Source organism: Vicia villosa, linkage group LG1, assembly GCF_029867415.1.
Source record: "Vicia villosa cultivar HV-30 ecotype Madison, WI linkage group LG1, Vvil1.0, whole genome shotgun sequence".
NCBI lineage: Eukaryota > Viridiplantae > Streptophyta > Magnoliopsida > Fabales > Fabaceae > Vicia > Vicia villosa.
Window position 1 is genome coordinate 23,926,961 of NC_081180.1, and position 9,174 is coordinate 23,936,134.

General features: G+C 34.9%; 1 long non-coding RNA gene and 1 pseudogene across 1 annotated transcript; both read left to right on the plus strand.

The window, feature by feature from the left end:
• Positions 1-2,510: 2,510 nt before the first annotated feature.
• LOC131593260 (E3 ubiquitin protein ligase DRIP1-like) lies at positions 2,511-3,400 on the plus strand (annotated as a pseudogene).
• A 755-nt stretch (positions 3,401-4,155) lies between these two features.
• On the plus strand, positions 4,156-4,733 carry LOC131602871 (uncharacterized). The gene is made up of 3 exons (XR_009284160.1): positions 4,156-4,204; positions 4,309-4,417; positions 4,515-4,733. It is a non-coding gene; the product is annotated as an uncharacterized LOC131602871 (long non-coding RNA).
• Positions 4,734-9,174: the final 4,441 nt, after the last annotated feature.

Sequence of the window (9,174 nt, forward strand, 5' to 3'; positions counted from 1 at the left end):
TGACTAAAGCGCTACCAAGAGGAAAGTTTGAAACTTGTTGTAATATCACAGCTTTGGCGATTACCTCTACACACTTATGAGAGGAAAATATGTTGGGTATTGGGCTCCTTTCCTATGTGAAGAAAAATCCAAATATGTTAACCCATTATATCTCGTTTACATCAAGTGTTAATTGTCATTCTAGAAGTTATAAAGGAGAAAATCATCCAGTGGAGAGAAAAGAAATGATAAACCCTATTCTTGTTTTTCTCAAACTAGTTTCACAAATATGATATTTCAGATTCATTAACCGTTGGTGCAGCTAATATTTGGACCTTACATTTGGGAGACAAAGATCTATAATTTCACTGTTCGGATCATCGAAATAAGTTTTGAGGAGAAAGATATTGTGTTCTCACTGCACCAAGTTTTTGCATATTCTTTGTCTTCTTATTTTTCAATTGTAAGCTTTTGTGCTTTGTTGTTTCTTATTTTTCAATTGTAAGCTTTTGTGCTTTGTTGTTTTGGCTGGTTGCTGGCACTATTTGTGCATTATTTTGATACTTTATTGTAACCTCGTTTGATTATAGTGGAGTTAATTCTTTGGATTGCACGACCCGTGGTTTTTATCCTTGTTTTGAGGGGTTTTTCATGACAAAGATTTAATGTTCTTTTTTTGCTTTCAATTGCTATATTTGCTTCCATATATTTATTGTTGCTCCTTAAAGAATCTTGCAAGTTGAGAATTTATATATGCTGCATATTGTTTGTTATTGCGTTTTTGTATTAATTCATGTCAATGAGGTGTCAGAGCCAATGATTCGAGTAAGAGATTAGCTCCTCGTATTGAAACTCTTATTGACAAGGTGGTGCTTAGGCGGCGTGTCCCGTTGAAGTTCTTGTGACGTGGCAAGGGTGTCAACGGCGATACAAGTATGTGTGGATGAAAAAATTTCTATTTGATGGGGCGCATATAAATAAATGGACTCACAGTTGGAGATTGTTGTAAACATGTGAGTTATAAGTCCCATATTATTTGATGAAATGGAAGTTGAACACTTCATAAATGTGAGGATGCATATATCTAATGTCTTAAGATCTTATGTAAATATGTGATGTTTCTCTCAGTTGTGTAACTATTTTTGATTGAATGTGGATGTTTCTTCAATGAAGATCAATCCCAACTTTAATTTTTGTAATGACCATATGACCCTTCCTCACGATCCATGAAGTTTTACCCCTGCTTTAATTTTTGTAGTGACCTATGAGCCTTTGTCCTTTACTTTGCTTCCTAGTATGAAGCCAAAATATCCTTTCAGCATTTAACTTTTTTTTAGGTCCATCTATTGTAAGATGAGGGGCTTTCTCAATGATGGTGGTGGCTCTTGGCTGCTATGCTTTTAACTCTTCTTTGGGTCTAATTATGCTTTCACTTTTTTTTAGTACAAGTTATGCTTTTATTTTATTGTCTAAAAATCATAGAGAAATATTAGTTTTATGTGTTTTTATTTATTTACTGGTTTATTGTAATATTAGTGGTTTATTAATTGAATTAAAAGAAATAATCATAAATAATATTCTCATTTACAAGAGTATTCTTTATAGGTGTGTAAACATGATAGACAGTGGCAAAAAGAAAAATTATAAAGTTGGGATTAAAGACTGTAAATTTAAATTATATATAATATATAAATAATCTTCCATCAAAATAAAAGAGACTCGTTATTTTATGAATAAAAATATAGTTTAAGATAAAAGATATAAACATTATCTTTTAATAATAGATTAAATAAAATTACGAGACAAATGTCATTTTCGAGTCTTATTTACAGTAAATATTCATGCATCACTAGGTGATTTCAATGTTTCTTTTGGGAAAAAGACCAAAGGGAGGGGAATTGGAATCCAAAATTTCTTAATTTAAGAAGCTTTTCTTCTTTTTTCCTTCACTTTGTTCCGCTTCCTCAAAACATGTTTATAATTGAAGGATATTCAATATCTTTGGGTATTTCAGGCATAACTCTGTACTTGTGACGGCTATCTTTCTTCCACACGCTAATTGTATACAATATGAAGTTTTAGCTATGTACATAGGACGTTTTTGATCCATGAAGTTTTGTGCTTTTTTTTTTTTTAAATTCTATATCTGAGCATTAGTAAAATGTTTATGCAACTCAGTAGATTAATTAAAAGTTTTAGTGATTGAGATTCAAAGGAAAAGAAATACCACGTCATGCAAGTCACTCAGAAATTCTGTTACGAATGGTACTTCTTCCAGCACCCCGCCTTTTAGTCCCTTCAAAAACTGAGTGGAATAGAAGAACCAACATTAAAATATAAATATATGAACTTGTTGACATGAAATTTATATGAGGGAATTTGGACATATTTTTGCAGTCTATGTGGCATTGATATTTGGTTTGAAAATTTAATATCCTTGTATATTTAGAAGTTTCAGGAAAAAATATGGGGATTTGGGTTACCAATTGCTCCCAAATTTTAAGAATTTGAATTAAGTACTCAAATTTCAAATGGAAGTATTTGTTTGTATGTGTGTGTGGGCGCGTGCGTGCGTGCATGTATGGTTTTCTATCTGTCTGTTTTTTTATGTATGGACGAATCTGCAAACCTGAGTAAAATTGCTGATGACTGCCTTCCCATCTTCATTATATGGTTTTGCCATCTGCTTGAAATGATGATGATGATGATGATGATGATGATGATGATGATCGATTAGTTATATTGTTGTAGGGTTCTTTCTTAGCTGAGACTTCTAAGAAGCATAGACCTAATGAAGATACAAACAACAATATGGACCTTACCGAAGGAAAGGCTGATCTCTGGACGCCCTTGAACTGTCTCGTTGAAGCGGACAATAGAACAAAGTCCTCTAGGTCAAACTTACAAGGGACTCCTCTTGCCAAATTAGAGTCCCCAGTTACTCCTCACGGTGGATTAGTGATGTCTGAAGTTACCAAATCAGAGCCACCAACATCTGCTCAGAGTGAATTACACATGCCTAAAACCAAGAACAAGAGCAATGGACATAAAACCAAGTTCGGAGATGACAAGGATGGAAACACCTTGCCTTCAGGACCAGTGAAGCGGAAAAGGATGCGTCCTGCTAATCAGAAGAGAACAGCAGCATCTGAGATGTCTGCCTCAGCACAACTCGTGTTAGATGCAACAGGAGCAGGTGCAACCGGAAAAACAGTCCTATTTGGTTTACTTTAGTTGCTTCAGAAGACCAGTAAGTTACCTTTCTATATGCAATCTCTATTCTATTAATCTTATAAATCATAAGTTATTTTACTTCTATGGATCCTAAAGCATTGCATTGACCTTGTTATTCAGGAATGGAGAAATTTCCTTGCCACAGATCTCGGCTTGCTATTTAAGAATAAAGTAAATTTTTCAACTCATGTACTCTTTCTGCTTCTCTGTTTCATTCTCACCATTTTTTTTCTTGAAATTTAGCAAGCAAATTAACCTGTGAATCGACATGACAGAAATCACCCCCTTTCCCCATTTTTTCAGTTCGTGCTAGATGTTTATAAAATGATATGAAAATGTGGTTTTGTATGCTGATTTATAATCTCATAATAGAACTATAATATAATGTTTGTAAGTCTAATTAACCACTTTAGTTAGCTGAAATTTAAGTTCCCAGGGAGTGAATTAAACGCAAAGGTAAAACAAAAAGATTGTTTTTTTACAGATGAAAGATGTCTTAGATAAAAAAAAATCACCTTTTTAAATAGATGATTGTTGAATGACACAAATCTAATTTCGTGAAATGACTCGTGAGTGAAGTTAAGTGAAAAATGAATGTCTTGTTATTTGTTTATTGTTCAAACTTTTTCTCTCTTCAACACTCGTATTCATAACAATTTTGCTATAAAAGCTAATATTGTCTTTTCTCGCATCCAAATTTGGCTTGTGTTTGTTGAGTTCATAAGTTTAGACTTTAGAGATCTAGAACGGTTTTAGTCATCTTTAGCATTAGAAGCTGCTAGAAAGCTATCTTAATTGCGGTCCACCCCTCGGCTACAGCATGTTTGGGCTGCTATCACTGCAGCCTTCAACTCTTTATGCTGAGTGTAAGAAGTTTGGATAGTTATTTTCCCTTCCTCCTTGAACATGTTATGTGTGTTTCAATGCAGTTCTGCTATCGCAAACAAATTATTAGGACTTAACGGTTTTGTCACTGCTCAACCAAAATCAGGTAAGCATTTTTTAAACGAGTGAAACTGAGTGAATGGTTTAGGTTTTAAAGCCGAGACGATCAAGATATATTATATTGACATGTATATATTTCTGTTAATCTAGCCGCACCTAGAGAGATTAATCTACCAATGGATCATTCAGTGTCGAAACTCGACGACAAAATCATCATAAACTGCATCTCTTGTGGACCGGATAAAGAGTCAAAGAGCTTGTAAGTACTGGATCATTCAGATTAGTCCTATAATTTTCCTTACTTTTTTAGCACTGAAGTGTTAGAAAGGTGCTGATGTTTCATTTAAACTTGACAGGATCATGTTAGATGTTTCCTCACTAAAAGGGGGTGCACCTGAAAGGACAAGAGGGCTTGATTTTCATGTGATAGGCTCTATGGATCAACTTAGCTAACATTCTATGAACTTTAGCCACGACTAACTTGGATTTCTCCATTCATAATTGTTACTTTTAGAAAACGCAACACTGCGATAAGGCATTAGATTTATGAGTTGAAACATTTTTTTCCCTTCTCACTGGCGTTCTTTGATTGTTTGTGGCAATTGAATTAGTTAAAATATAATTTTTATGTGTATGATTTTATAGTATTTGCAATATTATGACTGAAAATGAAATTTAACTAAATGGTGTATATGAAATAGGGTGTAAATAGATTTAAATATAATATAATTGTTCATTCATAAATGACGTATTTACACCCGATTTTTATAAAAATAGGGTGTAATTAAGAACATATCTATACCTGATTTTTATTAAAACTGGGTGTAATTAAGAACGTAATTACATCCGATTTTTATTAAAATAGGGTGTAATTAATAACGTATCTACACCTGATTTTTATTAAAACAGGATGTAATTAAAAACGTAATTACGCCCAATTACACCCTATTTTTGTTAAAATAGGGTGTAACGTAGAACGTATTTATACCCGATATTTTTAAAATCGGAAGTAATTAAGAACATATTTACACTCGATTTTAATTAAAATAGGGTGTAAACTAGAACGTATTTACACCTGTTTTAAACGGGTGTAAATTCGTTAGACATTTCTCACCCGGTGGATATACACCTGATTTTTATTAAAAATAATGGGTGTAAATTTAATAAAAAATGGATGTAAATTAGCATTTTTGTACTAGTATTCGAATAATATTTATATCATCAAATAACTTGAATATCTCCCACTCGATGTAATGAAAACAAAATAGTGCTATATATTAATTTAATAATAATACTAAATTATAAATAACTTAAATAACTTAAAAAATCTACTTATCAAATCAAATCAGTGCTATATTATTAATTTTTTAAAAAATATTAAGTCATTACGTTAGTTTTAAGAAATTGAAACTGTCGTTGATGTTTGCTTCCAAGTAATAGTATACATAAAAACATTACACTAATTTTAAATTTCATTCTTTTAATTATGTAATTATTTATTTATTTATTTATAATTATAGGAAATAACTAATACCTAAGTTGAAAAGATCATTAGTATTAAAAAAAACTTGTAAAATTGGTTTGTTACTCACGTTTCGGCATTGCATTGCATTTACTGTATGAAAATACTATGTATTATAACACTATAACTTCGTGTGGAGTCCGTGCATAGGCTTACTTTTGCAGTATGGTAGATTCGCCTTTGATGATAGAATGTTTTTTTTTAAAAGCAAGATATATTAAAAACCAAAGAAGCACCAAGTACAAGAATCCAAAGAAAATTACACTCCTATTGGAATCTAACTTAAGTAAAACAATGGACTATTGTTAAACTCAAAGAAATTACAATTGGCACGAGTAATTTTCCCGATATACGACCACCTCTAAATAAGAGCTTTACAACTCCAAACTACATCTCTTGAGTTCCAAGACGAGTTGTTGAAAACTATGTCATTCCTACGTAACCAAATGCTCCAAAGAATGGCGAGCCAAATGGTTCATTCCTTCCCTTTTTTAACCTTCTTCGATCTACAAAAATCGCTCCAATAGGAAAAATTCTCCTTCAAATCTTCAATACAACTATATGTCATTCCTATCCAATCGGCCATTTCCTTCCAAACAATATCGACAACTCAAAAAAGAATGGGTCAAGGTTTCGTTTGTTTCCTCACAAAGAACAATTAACCCTCGAAGATATAATAATACCTCTTTTCAAAAGTGAGTCTTTGGTTGGAATTTTGTTGAGGAAGCTACGCCAACCAAACGCTTTGACTTTAATCGGAACCTCCGCCTTCCAAATATCTTTAAAAACCGAATCAAAACGATTAGTCGGCCCGAAGGGAGAACGCCTATTATTCAGAAAATTGCAGCAAGATGGAACCGAAAAAATACCATTTTCCTCAAGAGTCCAAGAAGCCGTATCCTGCCGGTCCGCATGAAGGATAGCAGACGAAAACAAAGTCTCAAATAACTCTGCCTGCCTCGATTGGAAACAGTCTGTATTCCAGCCACTGGTGCTAAGGCTAATAGAATCCACACCCCTGTTATCATCACTAGCTGCTACGGCAGCAACAAAATTAAAGGAGGGAGGAACAGCCTCTTCTCCCACGGTGGCAGCATGCTCCAATCTCTCCTGAAAGTTATTCGCGATGCCTAGATCGCTCCAATTCCAACTTCCATTCTTCCATCCCCCCATCGCACCAATAGAAGCCTCTTTTAGAAGAGAGATGCTATACAAATCCGGGAAAAGATCTTTTAGAATGCCTTCTTTCAACCAATGAGCATACCAAAAGGAAGTCGAACAACCGTTACCTACATGAAAAAAACAATTGTTAGTAAAAAACTCCGCCGAAGATTTGGTCTCCACCGCCGTAATATCCCTCCACCACACCGAAGAGGACCGCTCCGGATATTTGATCTTAGAACAAAAGGTGGCTCTTAACTTTACATCCACATATCTCGCCTTTAAAACGCGGAACCAAAGCGAATTAGAAGCACCAAAAATTCTCCAATTCAATTTCAAAAGAAGAGACTTGTTGAACTCTTCTAAGTTTCTAAATCCAAGACCACCCTTCTCCACCGGGAGGCACAAAACCTTCCAACTAACCCAATGAGTTTTTCTTCTCTCCTCCGAACCCCCCATAAGAAATTACTTTGCAATTTATTTAATTCCGCTATAATCTTCTTAGGAGCTTTATAAAAAGAAAGGGTGAAAATCGCCATACTACTTAACACTGATTTTAGGAGAGTGATTCTTCCCCCAAAACTAAGCCATCGCCCTTTCCAAGAATTCAATTTCCTCCTAACATTATCCAATAAGGGCTTCCAAGAGGAAATCCTTCTAGGATTTATTCCGATCATAATACCGAGAAATTTGAATTCTTTGCCTTCCGATCTACATAAGAGAAAGTTAGTAGCAACTTCCAACACATGCGGCTTGATATTAATACCTATCAACTTACTTTTATGGAAATTGATTCTTAGGCCCGACACCATTTCGAAACCCCTCAACACCGCTTTAATAGTCCAAAGATGGTTCCAACTCCCGTCGCCTAATAAAAGAGTATCATCCGCAAATTGGAGGATATCTATTTCACATCTCCCGTTCACATTGAATCCAACAAAATCTCCATTTTCCACCGCCTTACCCACCAAAGCCCTAAGCCCTTCCGCTACAATAACAAAGAGAAAAGGAGAGATAGGATCTCCTTGCCTTAGGCCCCTTTCCACAATAAATTCTTTTGTGGGACTACCGTTAATAAGAACCGACATCTTGCTAGAAAAAATTAGCAACTCCATCCAACGCATCCACACCTTCCCAAAGCCCATCCTTATCATCATGTACCTAAGGAAATTCCAACTCATTTTGTCATAAGCTTTTTCAAAATCTACTTTGAAAAGAAGGCACTCCTTTCTTTCCTTGCTAGCGTAATCAACAATTTCGTTAGCAACTATCACCCCATCAAGCATTTGCCTTCCCGGAACAAAAGCACTTTGAGAATTGGAAATTATCGTAGAGAGGACCCTCTTAATCCGACTAGCCAAAAGTTTAGATATCATCTTGTATATGCTTCCCACCAAACAAATCGGGCGATAATCGTCAAGATCAAGCGGATTGTCTTTTTTAGGGACAAGGGTAAGGAAAGAGGAAGTAATAGTCTTAGAAAAAGCGGTTCTGGAATAAAAAGCGTTAAAACAAGAGGCCACATCTTCTTTAATAAAGAACCAACACTTCTTAAAGAAAAGGAGGGAGAAACCATCCGGACCCATGCTTTTAGACCCATCACAACTCCACAACGCCTCTTTAATCTCCTCCATCGAAAACGGCACCTCAAGCGATAAACTATCTTCCAAACTCAAGGAATGAACTAACACATCTTCCAACAAAGGTCTATCAAAGCACTCCTCCTTAAATTTATGTTCAAAATACCCTCTCACCACCTCCTTAACAACTCCGACCGAATTCACCACTCCATCCCTTGTGTTCAACGAGCTTATATGATTCTTGCTCCGCCTTTCCTTCATAACACGATGGAAAAATTTACTATTGGAATCTCCATCATTTAGCCACCTAAGCCTGGATTTTTGGATTAACATATTTTCCTTAAGTTTAAGGTTAAACCAAATCCTCCTCGAGGCTTTAATTTTATTAAGATGGACCTCCTCTTCCCACATTTCCCTATCATCCGAATCATTTAAATCTCTAACTCCTTCCCCCACTTCCAAATCCACCTTCCCAAAAATACTAATATTCCACCATCTCAATCTATCTTTAAGAAGACGAAGTTTCTCCTTCAAGACAAAGTCCCCTCTTCCAAGAACCTCCATCCCCTTCCATTCCTCTTCCATAAAAGTTAAAAAGTTCTTCTCGGAAAATCACTCATTGTTAAATTTAAAAGGCTTGGGACCCCAATCTTCTTTATCGGATAATAACCAAATCAGGCAATGATCGAAAACATCCCTATTTCCAATCAATTGACCAACAACACCCCACGATTGTATGATATTATCAGAGAT